Below are 16,668 nucleotides of genomic sequence, written 5' to 3'. Positions count from 1 at the left end.
ACTATAGTTAATTGGCATGCTAGTTCTCTATTGTCTATTGTCTATTGTCTATTGTCTATGAGTTACCAAGGTTGAATGCAATATTCCTGCTCGTGCAGATATTATTGTCGCGCTCAATGTGGTTTGTTTCGTATGCGTATTCCGTCCGTGGTAGAAATTTGTAGTTGATGATACGCTATCTATGTGTACTTATTACCCATAATTTATTATTATAATCTCTATACATGTTGTATAATTTATTAATTCAATTTATTGTACACATAGTTTTTCCTCTCTATCTCCTGAAAACTTGTTGTAATATTTATTTTCATTGATAGTCACATTTTCTATTTCTGATATTGCTGTCTTAACTACCAACTGAAGTTTGACATTTCAGTGTACAGAGTGAATCACCAATTATGCTTACCCCCATTTTTTAATTTAATACATAATACTGTATTTATTTAAATTCTGATTTTTTGGAATTTTTATACCATATTTTCAAATAATTGAGCTGCTTGAAGTGTTCTATTGCGATGAAGCTTTTGTATTTCAAAAAAAAACCTCATTGACTATAAGTTATTTAGTGGATAATTTTTTGAAAAATTATATACATAGTTCAAAATTTGAACGATTTGTTTTTGAAATTTTTATTTTGTAAATGTGTCTGATTTTTTTTTCTAATAAAAGGGACGCGTTTCATGGTGACATACAATTATAAAATGCTCTATAATTTTGTCCTCATTATCCTCTGGGATATCTGTATGTTCGACTTCTCTAGTTGAGCGTGTGATAACTTGTATAAGATCTGATTTGTAAGTAATAACAATGATATATCAAATATAAATATAGCACATTACGCATTACACACATTCTAATAATTTTTAAAACATTTAAATATTTAAAATCACTCTATTACTTGATTGTAAAAGATTTCTGTCTTTTAGGACATAAATCATTTATGGCACGGTGGTTTTACGGGTTCTGGCCTTTTCTCATAATAAATAGTATAAATGAATCGTGATATGCAAATATCACATTATCGCAAAATATCAGAAAGACGTGTGAAGCCACAACAACCATACTATGATAATAAATAATTATAATCAAAACGCGACGATGCGAACATTATTGCAATCATGGGCTGTTGTGATATTTACGAAAATCACTGCAGGCGTCAGCCGGACGGGCGTTCGTAAATACGTTGTTCCCAATGGTCAGGACAGAGCATAATATTATCTATATAGGAGACCGCCCCTATTCACTCATAAACGCCCAGACAAAACCGCTGGGTCTAGAGAATTGAAATTTTGTACAGAGGTTCCATAAGCAATGTAGGAACACACTAAGAAAGGATTTTTCGAAATTCGACATCTAAGGGGGTAAAAAGGGGGTTGAAAGAATACAATAGTGGCGCCATCTATCAAGCAATATTTAATTTAAATATATAATATTGGTTTTAAAATATGAAACGTACGTACTTGATATTTGGGATAATGGTTATTTTATTGATCTAGATGTGCAATAAGAAAGGATTTTGTGATATTCATTATTTATATTTAAAGTGGTGGTCAAACAAGGGTCTTAAGATTCACGACAGAAATTGAAAATTGTTTTTTGTTTATTAATGGCTGCTTTTGGTTGCAGGTCATATATACGAAGTATTTCACAAAGCTAAGTACAATTACGCCGATTCGTCGGTAAAAATAAAATGAAATAAATTAAAATAAAATAACCCCCAAAATATAATAATTTATAAATATTAAATGCTCTTAAAAATTTGGGATGATAAACTATGATTTTAGGTACCTACACTGTATAAACATTTTTTTGAACTACAACCATATACTAATATAGTAATATAGGTTTTCTATTTTTATCACCCACCTCGCAGTGTCCGCAATCTGCCGCAGGTAGATCGCCTACCTGATAATATACTGTTGGCTGTTCACATTACCTTAAACGAATCTCACGGGCAATGCCACGCGGGATGGCTAAAAATTTAAATATAAGATGATTTGGATTCCATATACACGGCGAATTATACCCAAAAGGAGTTAATTCATCAAAATTATTTCCTGGGCAACGCCAGGTTATTCAGCTAGTTATATCATAATATTATGACTGGTGTCATTGCGAAGCTCTCGGATGACTCGGTTATTTGGTATCTAAATCTCAACATTTACACGCCAAACATCGCAATAATTTATCACTCAATATTTTTATAATAATTTATTGCCAACAGGTGACATTATTATTTGGACTGATAATAAAACTTGTCAAACTACATAATATAGGTACCTATTATTTTGATTCATACAGTGTTATCGACTGTTTAGCCGTTTAATTTTATTGTACAATAATAAATTAATAAAGCATTTGTTTACATTAAAACGGTCCTCCAACTTTATTCACTATTGCTACTCGATCGAGTACCAGACGGCTCGCACAATATTGTATTCTGTTTACTTACTACACTGCGCACTACTAATAACTTCACTGTCAATGGATTTTATTGTACATAATTTTAATTTATTTCTGTTTTTTAAATAATTTTTTACTACAATACTCATAGCAATACGGTCAACACGTCAACCTATACTCATTATAATAATATTATACATAATATTGTAATGTCACTGAAAAATTGTTGGGAACGATTTATTTTTGAAACTCTCATTTTTTCTAAAACGCCATATTATAATATATATTTATTTTTATAGTTTTATGCTATATATTATTATTTTTAAATCTGTATGATAAAATCCGTGGATATGACCGTCTATACATAATAATAAATATACATAATAAATCTATACAATTTTTAAAATCAAATAACTAGATTAACGAAATATATTTTGAGTGGACACGTAACAAAAATTAGCAAGTGTCCATTTATAAGCAAATTTACCTGATATTTAAGTTTCTCGCTCACATTGTTGTTAGTATAAAATGACTTAAGATTTATTTACTAAATTCACTAAATTAAGCAATATTAAAATTTAAATAAAATAACAAAAATTTAATATTAAAAAAGCCTCAAAATGTAATAAACAGAAAATATGAGTTTTATAATTATTGAATAATGAGCTGCCTATCAACTACTATCTTTAAAGTTGTAGAGATCTTCATACATACATCATAATATTTGTAAATATTTTATATGAAAGATAGTCAATTTACAATTAATATTTTTAGGGATTTTATTGTTTTTGGAAAGGGGGTAAGGCATCTGTTTTGAATTTGGCTTGAATAAAATGTCTTTCTGCTTAATCTTCCGAACGCGTATATTTGACCTGGCGAACTGTATTACTTACAATATTAATATTCGTCGACGGATCAGAGAGAAATAAATTTATAAAATAGACGTTTTTCTATGTACACATGCCTAACTACGTTTTTACCATTTGTATTTTGTTTGTATATGTTTCATTAGGGCGAAGACGTGTTGAAGTAGATAGTTGTTATTATCCTAATCTAGCCATTACATCGAGCGAAAGCAACACGTAGTAAATCGCAATAAAGGCTAATGTTTATGGTGGGTAAACATTTACCTGTTGTACAATCGCAGTCGGTTATACACAAAGCGAGAACTCCGAACGAATATAACATTTAAGCAATATTAGTTGCCAGTTACTAGATAGTATAGCTACCTAACGGATGAGTGGCACATGACATGACAGACAACACGACTGTACTTAACCATCAAAATAATGTATATTATAGATTATTGCGAAGGTTATGTAATCCACAAAGTGTTAATGTCATAAACGCATTTATCAGACGGACAATTTCGATACAATATGTAACTATACGTTGACGCGCTCAACTGAAACATGTATATATTATACACGATGTACTAGTAGGTAGCCAGTAGGTCCTTTGACCTTTAATAATATTAATAATAATAATAATATTAATTATAATGATAATAATAGACAATATTCTAAAAACGTAACAGTATAATATACAAATTGTTTAAGTATTGATTGAATATAAATCAAATTACCTACCTACTTAGTTCTGCATAAATGCAGTTACAACTGCTTTTAAGTTCAATATTATCGTGTATTGAAAACACCTTACGAGCACTTTGTGTCCGTCCATCATTAAAATTCATCACCATGGTTACTAATGAATAATGTCAATATTGTCAATATAGATTACGAATTAGATGAATTTGTATTGCATTTGATTTACAAATATTACAATGGTGAGTCTTATAACTAACCTCCGTTTTATTTAAACAGACACTGAGTTGAAGAGAAATATTAAATGTTGATTAGGTATATTTCAATTCTTAGTATACTTATAAATCAAATGACAAATATATAAGCAGGTGCATAGAAACATTAGTACCTAGGTATAACTTATCTTAAAGACTACATTTTCTCACTTCTTTTTTAACCTTTATCAATTATTTTCACCTGATAAAGTCTATTGTTTATATAGGTACTTAAATGTTTAATTAAGTTCATCAGTTTATTCAGAAATCAAAAATTACAATTATGTAGAGATATAGTTAAAAATAACAATGATTATTTCAAATACCTATTATAAGAAAATTTTTTTAATGAATACACGGACGTTATTAAAAAAAATTCTCAACAGCTTTTACAATCTAAATAGAACGAGGAACCTTAAAAATAAGTATGGTTTTACGAATAATTAATAATAAAAAAATATATTAATACAATATGACTAAAGCTTGTTTTGCGATGAACGAAGCAAAACGAGTGCTTGAAGTCCCAGCTCAGTCCTCAGTTGTACGTATTGTATACACCTTGTTCCATTTAGAAGTGTCTACGCTCATTATTTCGAAAATTCTTACATTTTTGAAATTATTATTTTTTACATAATAATAATTGCGAAAAAACATTTTTATTGTGAACATTTTTTAAGTTTTTGAACGACTACAATAATTATTATTAATTTCATAATTCAAAGCAGAATATTAATTATTGAAACTTTTCAATACACATTATATAAATCAAATTTCAAATGAGTAAGTAAAATACTTATAACTAATTAATTCCTCTATTTTCGATATTTCTTTATTGAAATACTTAAAAAAAATTATAGGAATATAATATATAAGAACTTAAAAAATTGTAAAAAGTATATTGTATTCCAAAATCATTTTTCGCTTTGAAATTGAATTATGTAAAAAATTATAATTGTAATATTAGCGTTGACACTAAAATTAATTATCGTGTATAATATTATTATGTATGTAGTTAATAGTTTTATTTACAAAGATTTTTTTTGTCTAAGAACACTTTTTGGGGCAGTAAAAATTATACGAAAAACTAAACTTAATCTAATTTCATCTTATTTGTATCTTGTGATTTATACAGTTTACATTGTTATATTCCAGTAGTCCAGTTATAAACGTAAGGACAATGTTTAAATACATTTTTGAAAATATTTAAACTAGTGTAGTAATTTAAAATGAGTTTCATTCATTGTTGTTTATCAGATCGGCCGATTTATAATAAATTCAGTAGTTTTATAAATTAATGTAATTTATAAGTGTAATAACCAATACCTATTTACAGGTACGTCGCTTTCATACAGGAAGGTGAATAAACCATCGTCATAACATCAGTCCTAATTTATTAAATTAGTTTCGTTTAATTACAGTTAAGAAAATGGTTTTTTGTTGTGTTAGAAACATATAATTTATTTCAACATAATATTATTATAATAAATTGATGTACTGCAATGTAAAGATATAACCTTATTAAAATTTAACGCAATACGGAAAGACGCATAATTAATATAATATCCTTTAGGGCTTCATTTTAAGTAGATATTGATTTTGCAATTTTAAGTATTACCTATATATAGTATAATAATATATTACTATAATGTACGCTAGCTACCAGCTTCATCGTATAATTATATACAATGTTAATCGGTTAGTTTACAAATCGAACGGCTGTATTATCTTGAACCGTTTTAATAAAACCGCTATTAACAATACCCGTTAAACCTTTTTAATGCTCAGATTATTATAATTATTATTATTATTATTATTATTTTTTTTTTTTACAGTTCATTTGACGCGTTAAACAGAACATCGTAAAATATTATGATAATATGCAAAACTAAAATGATTACAATACATTATTATTATTTGCGCAGCCAAATTATAAGACTCAAAATTAACAGAATCATATTATTAATATAAATGCGTTTATTTTTCTAGTTTTCATCATAGTAATATGCGTATCTGGATGCAATGATGTATTAAAAACCATTACCCTTGCAGTGCACTTCACAATGGGCATTTTTAAATCCACCACTGATCAACTGCAGAATAATACTGCACATTACAATCATTATATTATGCGCACTGTATGATGGACTTTCCGGTAAATTTTCCCAGCATGGTCTGCAGGTTATATTTGCAGCGCAGAGCACATTCCACTAAATCTGTATCATAATATTATACAAAATGTATGATAATATTATTATGTTCCCTGTCTTTAGTAGACAGGATGATTCACCAAGCATGTTCACCTCCGTGTTTACCTTTAATAATAAATGAATTTAAATGCTGTGCTATGGGATTTTTAAGCATGCTTTTAAGTAGACCATCATTTAAATACGTACTTATAATTTTAAGGTACCATTTTTTCCCTATAAAATTCGTATTTTTTACAAATATATGGACCAACCTTTTACAAATTGTTATGCAGATGATTTATTTGAAAAAGTTGTATATACATTCCAACTACAAAAGTATTGTTTCTGAGTTATTAATATGTAATTTATATATTATACTAAGGATAACAGTCCTTAGAAATTATACATATTATACGTATTAGTAGGTACATAAAGTTTAATATCTACCTAAAAAAATTATAGTTTAAATTTTTATGTACCTATGCATCAACATTTTCAAAAAAATAATATGTTAAAAATTTACAGGATAAGTGGGTGATTTTCAAGTAAAAAAAAAATAAGTTTATATAGCCACCACAAAACACTGCTTAAATGGTACAAAAAAAAGTATTTGAAAATATAGTCCTTTATAGTATACGTCAAATACATTTTACATATCAGAGTATGAAAAAATTCATTATTAAATAAAAATTGGAGGTTAGCATTCTTGGTGAATGTATATAAATCCACGTGTTAGGATACATAACCGATAACCATGTAACATGTACAATGTAGGTACATAATGATTAGTGCATACAAATATTTAGTATTTAAAATATTCGCATTTCTTTATCGCACCGGTTGGCTCAGCCTCTTAATTGTATTTTAAATAGGAAAATGATTTTTTTTTTATGAAGGCACTTACATAAATGGTCACCTACCCATAGTAAATGTTACACTAAAAGAAAAAACAAAAAGCAAAAATATTTTGATAATATATTATTATGTAGGTACTTATAACAAATGTTCACTTTCGTTATCGTGCGCAGTTTTGTCGTAAAATATTTCCACTGGTTAAACTATCCATTGTAATAATATTACGTGCTTAAATGCTGTACACGTGTGTATTTTGACCAATAATTTCCCCAGTGTATAAAAGGACACGACATCGTAAAATGCATTTTTTACACTAGTTTTCCAACTTCGATTATACCCAATTTCGATTCAATTAAATCTCCAGTGAACCAATATTATAATATTTACTCATTAGCCGTTCCAGTTTCGTTTACTCATTTATTATTGTGCTTATATTATAATAATATTAATTATGCATGAATTATAAAAGCGTACAATAAAGCTGATTTATTTATACAATACATGGTTGTTTTCAAACTCAATTAAAACGTCTAAAACAATAATATTGACTCTGTGCAGTATTAATACGTCGAGCACGCTCCTCGGCAATCTATAAATGACCATATTATTATTGTTGTAACAAAGTAAAACTTGCACCAAGCGCTTATATTTTATCCGTCTATCATTCCCTGATATACTGTTAATAACATATTATAGTCTATGTTTTTTCGAAAGAGAAAATTATACAACGTCCCTTGCAATGGGAAAAGTCGAGTGGAAAATGCGATTACGTCAATAAGCTCCGTACAATGTACTCCCGTTGGTATGTATCAAAAGAACTTTGGCAAACGACTTGCCTTCAATTTCTCCGGCGGTGCGTTTTGTTTGGCAAAACTTGAGTACGTCTCCATCACTTATTTGCCCGGTGTGGTGTACGCACGCGTGAAACTTCGTTTGTCTGTTCACAAACTTATCACCGTACCAAACCATTTTGGTCAGACGACCTCTATTTAACGGTTAAGCTATTATCTCTCGTAACCGGGAAAACCAGATCGAGTCTAAGTAACTGTACGGTACTCGTAGCATAGGTACTTACCATAATATTATATTATATGTAATAATCAACGCAACGGTGCCACTAGCCATAAACAAACATTTTAACAATACTAGGTCATTAGATCTGAATTTCCGTGGGTCAATTTCTAGGAGTTTGAAGAATTACAAATGCATTTCTCAGGAATTCACAGTAATTTTTACATCTTTCTCATATCTACAGTTGAATATCAAACTAAGCTATTGATCATCACTAAATATAGGAAAGTAGGTACCTAACTTTAAAGTTTAAAAGTCGTCAATTTTATTTAAGTAATTTAAATTAGTTTATATATCTTCAGCAAAATAATTTTCATAAAAGATATTTAGGACATAGGTATAGGTATGCAAAAATATATTCAAAAATGTATTTTTTTAACTGAGTTATGTTAATATTTTTCTCCATAATATCATCTTTGTTGTTTGTTAACTAATTTAAACTTATAGCATAACGTTAAACGTTCTCAAAGTTGACTTCACTTTACTAGGTCAAGATATTTATATTTTTCGTCAACTTACCCGCATTTGAATATAATAATTAATGACGAACACGTCTTCGATTCAGAAACTACTCTGATACGGTTTTTCTATTCGCAGACATTCTGGCTCGAATATCGTGGAACGGTGATTATTCACTTTGCATACTAAACAGTGGAGCACGCGTTATTATTTATGGCCAAGTGTGATGTAATATTAATTTCTCCCCGATCGAACAGACAGACGAATCGATATGTACAAAACCAATAAAACTGCACGAACGTTATTCGTATGAAAATGAAGATATACCAAGTATCAACTGTCATTGATTAAATAAAGTTAATAGTAATTTTTCTAAATTATAATTTAATCAATGATAATGTTACATACCATAATATTCGTATACAGTTAAACATATTTTCATAATATAGTGGTTTACTTATATCCCGTGTCATCTAAAATAGTAAAATGAGTAAAATAGTAAACAGGAAAACACGGCTGTCCACAGTGTCATCTAAAATGAATAAGCAAGATCTTAGAAGTCGGTGGACCACCCTGTAAATATTATTTTATAGGTACTTAATATAAAATATATATTATATTTTATAACACAATTTAATAATAACACGTCACAGTTATAATTGCATAGATACGTGTTATAACTTAAACTCAAATCCGTAAATAGTAAATAATAGTATAGGTAACGGTTTAAATGCATGCATATATGGGCATATAAACATTAAAAATATAAAAAAAATTGTCATCGTTCCGTAAGATAGTCAAATTATTAATTTTCACGTTGGTAGATATTATGGTAAATTAGTTTATGTAAGTCTACAATACATTATAATTTATAACCCCATGATGGTTATTGTTAAACGAATTAAAATATACTTTGACACTAAACGTCAGTTGCTCTTAATTAGTAGATATTCCAAATAAACAAGTCTTTGGAATTTGCTTAAAACGCCGAAAAATATACCTGGTAATAATTGTTTTAAATAATATTTTATTCGATCTTTTATTTTATTACAATTATTTATAAATGTATATAATTACATAAAAATACTTAATATTTTCGTGTACCATTCAGTAGATTTAATTAAATTGGCTTGTCGATAAATATATTTTTATCCGATTTTAATTAAAACTTATTACTGTTACTAGTACTTATCTACACATTCAGTAAACTAATAATTACGTCAACTATATTATTATAATATCTTCCAAAGAACTTCAAAGCGTAAATGTTCAATAGACGCATGCACCATTAAGATGAATCTAAAATATTTAATTTTAATATTCCACTCAAGTCCGAAAATTATTTATGATTTGTGGCTGTTATTATTTCCATATTTTTATTTATACCAAGCAATCCCTGTGTATAATAAATCAAACATATCTATGAAAGCTAAAATAAAACATTTGTCTCCATTCCTCGATTTTCATAAGTATATATTGCAACGTTGAATATTATTTAAAATCAAAAATCAAAAATGTATTATTATCAATTATACCTTAGTCTACAAATATTGTTGATAACCGTTAATTATATTATGTGCAATGTACTTAGTTACAATTTTAATTAAAATTATACACATACAAAATATCTAAATAGATAAGGTAATCTGAATTTAATTAGCTAAACTCAACTCAATATTTCATTTACTAACACAATATACATTAATCTAAGTATGAATTTAACCATAGATAAATTATAGACATAAGTGCTGATAACTTTTAATAAATGATATCGATAGTGTTCTTAACAGTTCTTCACTGGACAAGATAATACATACCTTATAACTACTATACTGTCTACTTAAAAAAATTACTCTTCACTTTACATAATTTATTTTTTTGCCATTTTTAATAAACATAACTAAGTTTTAAAAATATAATTAAATATTGAATTTTATGACATTTCTTGTATGATATAAATTATAAATTGAATATAATCGAATTATTTTTATAATTTATTCGCATATTATTGTTAAAACGGAATCGTGATGGAAAAATAAGGATAATCTAATACAATTTTTTTTTTAATTTTGAAAATGAAAAGCTTTATTTTTTTTTTCCAAATTATAACCCTTCTATTATAAAATTAGAATGATACAACTGCAGCTAGAAAAACTATACATAAATATTGTGTTTCGTTTGTCCGGTACATATTATCTCAGATATCGTTTTATTATTTTAACAGTTTTCAATTGATATTTTTAATTTATTACAAAAGCATGACAACACACTGTACCTAATAAATAATATTATGAATATTATTCAAATACCAAAATAAAAATAGATAAATGAACACGGCGTCTTGGATAGGCAATTTAGCTACATAAGCCTGTGTTCGGTCCATTTTTCTGTGAGATTATTTTGGGCATAAGGTGATGTAGTTACGGTGTTGATAATAATTATCAATTAATTATAAATATTAAATTTACTACTAAAAAAGTGGGCAAGTGAATGTACATAACGGTTACATAAAAGTCTGTACATTTGTAAATTACAAGTGGGTCAATGTATAATGGATTGTATTTAACTTGAATTTAGTAATTAAATATCATTATTTAAGAAAAACGATTCGGAGTGGAGACGGTTTGTCAGTCTGGATATTTTATATTATTATTATTATTTATTATAGCCTGTAAGTTGAATTATTTGGATATTATTTTTTTTTTATTCGTTTCTATGGTGATAAAAAAAGCGTTTAAATTAAAATCCCATTTTTAGCGGGTTTTCGTAATTAATTGTCAGTGGTTTTTCCTGTGGTATTAAATAACTATTGAGAAAATCAAACAATTACCTCTTTAAAATACCATCTTACTCCAATTCGCTAAAAAATAAAATACTATATTATGTAGAAATCGAAGCACTCTTTCTGGTAAAAATGTTGTATATACTAGATAAAAAAAATGAACACCATTGTAAAAGCACTAGCTTCCTCGCTCCGCTCAGAATCTAAAACAACAGACTTTATCAACGATTGAACTTCTTACACTCAAAGCGAAGTGCCTGCGCCTAACCCGATATAAGTCGAACTGGTCATTATAATATGTTTATAACCTTATTAGCAATATAACTTATTACCATGGCAAGTAATATTACGCCCATGGACCATGTGTATAAACTGTACGTAACAATAACAAACATGATACATAATATTAGGCATGATTGTAAAAGTACACAATGGATACATTTTTTTTCAAGGTCTATTATCGGCATAGGCCGAGTAAAACATGAATAACATTACGTTCGAGTCATGAGCACTATAATATTATAGAAGAGCTCAATCAGATACTTTTCAGTTTGATTAACCATGCGAGGTACAACATTACTTTTTTAATAATTCTGTATAACCTTTTGTGAACGTATCTAAATTAATAATAATAACTACAATAGATGGGCTTAATAAAAGCATAACGGACACAATATCAAACTGCGGATTATACCTATATATAATATTATGTAATATACTTAAGTTTGATTTTTACTATAATACTCATACGCATAATAGGTATATATAATTATTTTGTATGAACGAAAAGAAAGAAAAAATAACGTACGCAAAATATAATAAATATGTTATAGGATATATTATGTTATTATCTATAATATAAAGTAGGTAAGAGGATGCAGTTTCTATTCTGGATCGACCTTTCTTGCATTTGAAGTGCATGTGCATCGTTCTACAGTGTGGCCACTATAACATTATATTATGTTACCATGCTAACCTCTTTGATATCGCTGAAAGTAATTATTATATTACGTAAATACGTAATGGAGAGTTAAATATAGCTACAAACTATACGCCACTATACCAATACGATCGTTATTATTATTACTACCCATATATATGCTTTTTTTTGTATATTATTAGTACTATTATTATTATTTTATACTTGTAAATTATTTTTGAATTTTGTTTTTCTTGTAATTCAAAGTGTTAATTTCGATCCAATTGTGTCGCCTGAATTTAAATAGTTTTTACGTTCAGGTGACATAACATTATTGTTTCAAGTATGTCTATTATTTAAATGTTATAAAATGTCAACAAAAAAATTATAATTATATTTGACGAAATTGCTAAGCCAGCATAACTATTGATTAGTCTCCTACGTGGCATTATTCATAACCATTCTTAAGTTTTTATCGATAATAATATACGGAAGTATAATTCTGCTTTTAAAATTACGGCATTTGGTGCCACGGAGAATAGACACGAACATTTTATGCCTAAACATTAAAAATTCAAGGTCAGCTATATCATGCAGTTGGTTCACTATAACTAAGCGTTTAAGCACTAGGTAATGGAGAACAGACATCGTTGCGAATCTATTGATTAAGATGATCAAGTGGTGTCTGCGGAAAACACCATCACGGCATCACTGGACACCAAAAAACCTTATAATAATAATGTTTCGTGAACGATTTTCCACCAACAGCTACAACGAACATCGGATACGACTCGTCAGACGTGTTATTATACAGGTGGGGACGTAGGGTATATTCTTGACAGATACTCATTACACGATTGCAGACAAGTGAGAACGGAAAAGAAATGCGAGATTTTCAATGTGAAAAATTCGATACGTATTGACCAGGAATAAAGTTACGTATACAGAAAGGAATAGTTATATACCGATAGGAATATTTATGTACCGACAGGAATAGTTACGTACCGACTTGTGTTGAAGTCTGAGTCCGATACGGGTCAGTACATAACGCTTGTATAATATATTAATATTTCTCGTGTAACTTCTTGAACGCTCAAAATTAACCCGATACGTATGGATTCAGTACAATATTTCTTCCTTGAAAATCTTGATTGTGTTCGGAACACGGCTAACCACGCTGGTTACTGGTATGCTCTCAACTTGGTTCTGTACATTTGTGCTACGTCGCGCTTTCTGCCTATCCTGCAGGCAACAGGCTATTATGTCATTCAAAGTAATAAGGGACACATGGCAACGCTGACCACGATATCTCGTCCAAATTGTGAACATATACCAGAGTGTTTACTGTTTAACCATCGTACGGAATACGTATAGGTACGGTATAAAACTTAGGAATACAATATACGTTTCATATTATTATACGTCTATACGCGTTTCCGTATACGCGAATTCAGTAATATTTCCATCAACAATACGCGCGAGATCGCGTACTTATAATAATTATTATTACCTAGGTATACGTTTTACCGAACTTACCATCAACTTACTAATAATATGCAAAGAGAATATTACCTACACCATGTTCAACAATATATTACTGATCACTGATCAGTGACCACTGAGTTTCATGTATTATTTACCAATTTATTATTGAACGTTGTCAATCCATGTTTTAAATTTTTTCAATGACTAAAGCTCTCTGAATTGCAATTTTTTGGACAAAGTCCAGCCGACACCCGCAACAGAACTGCTCTCACCAAAACGCTATCGTTAGACTAAAACATTTGTATGAGTTCAGAGACTCTTTTGATGGCTTCACGGTATTCTGAATTTTATATTCCATACTTCCATTTATAGGTACACTGTGAAATATTAATTATTGTATTATAATAATTTAATTATTACGCAATAATGTTATGAATATTAAATTATTATTTTGAAATAATAAACAAACCTTTTATGAATACCTATTTGACTGTTAACAATATTATGTATAAATACACACAGTATCTCACAACACACGAGTCACAACAGATGACAAGTGCGTAAGCGATAGTAAAAACAATAGGTAATAATTCGTTTATAAACAAAATTATTCTTGTTTTTAACATCTTAGACACTTATAAAATTCCGAGAAAAAATAATATAAATTATTATATTCTAAAAACATACAACAGTCATAAACACGATCTAGTTACGACACAGTAGATGCTATTGATGACACATACTATTTTCACACATATAGTTTAGTGCTATAGGTACTTTAGTAGTTTAATTTTTCATATAGGTGGTGCAATGTTATAATACTATAAAAATTACAAATTACTACTTAACAAAATCTCAAGCTGATAAGCCCTTTACATACTCAGGCCCAGGAGACGTGCCTGCCCCCTCCACCCTTTAACCTGGATGGTTTACTTCATTAGATTTAAAAAAATATACCATAAAAGATGTATTTGAGTCTTAAAAGTCACCACTTTACACAAAACTTTTAACCAACACATAGATAATATTATAATAATAAAATGTTACCAAAAATGTTTATTGTCGTTTTTGTATGTTTTTTTTTTAAAACTTAAATTATAAATTTTAATTAAATATTATAATAAGTGCACGCCATGGGATTCTTAATCCTTGAGATTAAACAAAAACGTGCAGTAGCGTATTTCAACAAACTAATGAACGTCATGTAATAATATTTTATAGGCACCTACTAATTTTATTATCGGAATAAAATCGTATAGGTAGTATGTATTTCAATAAAATACAAATCGAACGGTCGAGTAGGTAGTTGTAAAATTATTATGTACAATAATATTATTATTGATGATACAATAATATATTTATTAATTCGATTAAAAACAAAGAATAATTAATTACAACATAAAATAACGTAGTTTAAATACATAAGATGAATACTAGGTAAATATATAGGTAAATATATCGTTTATTAATTTATTATAGGTAATCGCGGAATGTATAATCAATACATAATTTGAACTATTTGTCGCAATTGGGTGATATCAAAAACAAGCTAAATGTCATCTGAAAAAATTACGGTACAGAGTTCTGGTTCTTATAACTACCTATATCGGTGCCTACTGTAAGGGTGAGCTTACTCGTTGAACTTAAAGTGTGCATAACTAAAAGTAATATCCAACGGTTACAAATAAGGGCTTCAGGTTAAATATTTCATTATTTACCACGAGGGAACAATAATGAAACTTTAAATGCCATTTATTTGATAAAAGGTCCCCGAAGGTCCGAGTGCCGCGCCAAAACGTTCGGATAGGTTTTAACTTTAGTACCTACTACAGCTTCTTTCACAGGTCATCCGCGTAGTGAAATAAAATCCGTGATAAAATTCAAGGATTAGTTTTTGATTTTTTTTTTTAATAAATGATCAGTGTTTGTGGTCTGCTGTCGTACGAAAAAAAGTCGAAAGCTGAATATTAATATTTATTTATAAGCAATGTAGGTATACTTATTATATTTTTTAGGATTATATTATGGGTAGCCAGGTAGAGGTAGGTACATAACAAAATATTTATGAGGTGCGACGACGCCGTCTAGTCTACGCTTGATATACAAAACGTTCTTGAGTCGTTATTGTATCGATATTAACATTTAACGGTACAGATGATTTAATCGACGCTTAAATAATAGGTACGTACCAAGATAGCATTATAATAGAAATAAATTAGCAGTGATCAATAATGTTCCCAGATGGGTATTACTCTATAAGTAGATTTAAGTAGGTTAGCCTACTTCTCCAAAATCCAATAATTATTTCTAAGTAGGTAACTAACTGAAAGTTGGATAAAACTGAACAATACCTAAAATATTAGGACAGTATAATTGATGTCTGATAGTAATTAGTAATAAATAGTAATAATAATAACCTAATTTATCGAAAAACACAACAGTGTTCTTCTGTCCATAATATTATTTTAATATTATGTGCTGAAATTGCTAACCTTCACACAAATTATACACATAATAAGTCCCATATTCTTCATTTAATTATGTACGTTTTATAATGCATTACCTTTAGTTCCTTCCCAACCAATGAAGTTTCTTATTATTTGTGTAAAACGTTACCCATACGTGCTGAAGCCAGGTAAGTATTATTTTATGTTTTTATCGAATGTATCAATTTATATTTCTTTTAAAGTATTTTATTACAAGTTTG

The sequence above is a fragment of the Acyrthosiphon pisum genome, chromosome A2, assembly GCF_005508785.2.
Source record: "Acyrthosiphon pisum isolate AL4f chromosome A2, pea_aphid_22Mar2018_4r6ur, whole genome shotgun sequence".
Lineage (NCBI taxonomy): Eukaryota > Metazoa > Arthropoda > Insecta > Hemiptera > Aphididae > Acyrthosiphon > Acyrthosiphon pisum.
The sequence above is the reverse complement of the archived record's forward strand: the minus strand, read 5'-3'. Positions refer to the sequence as shown.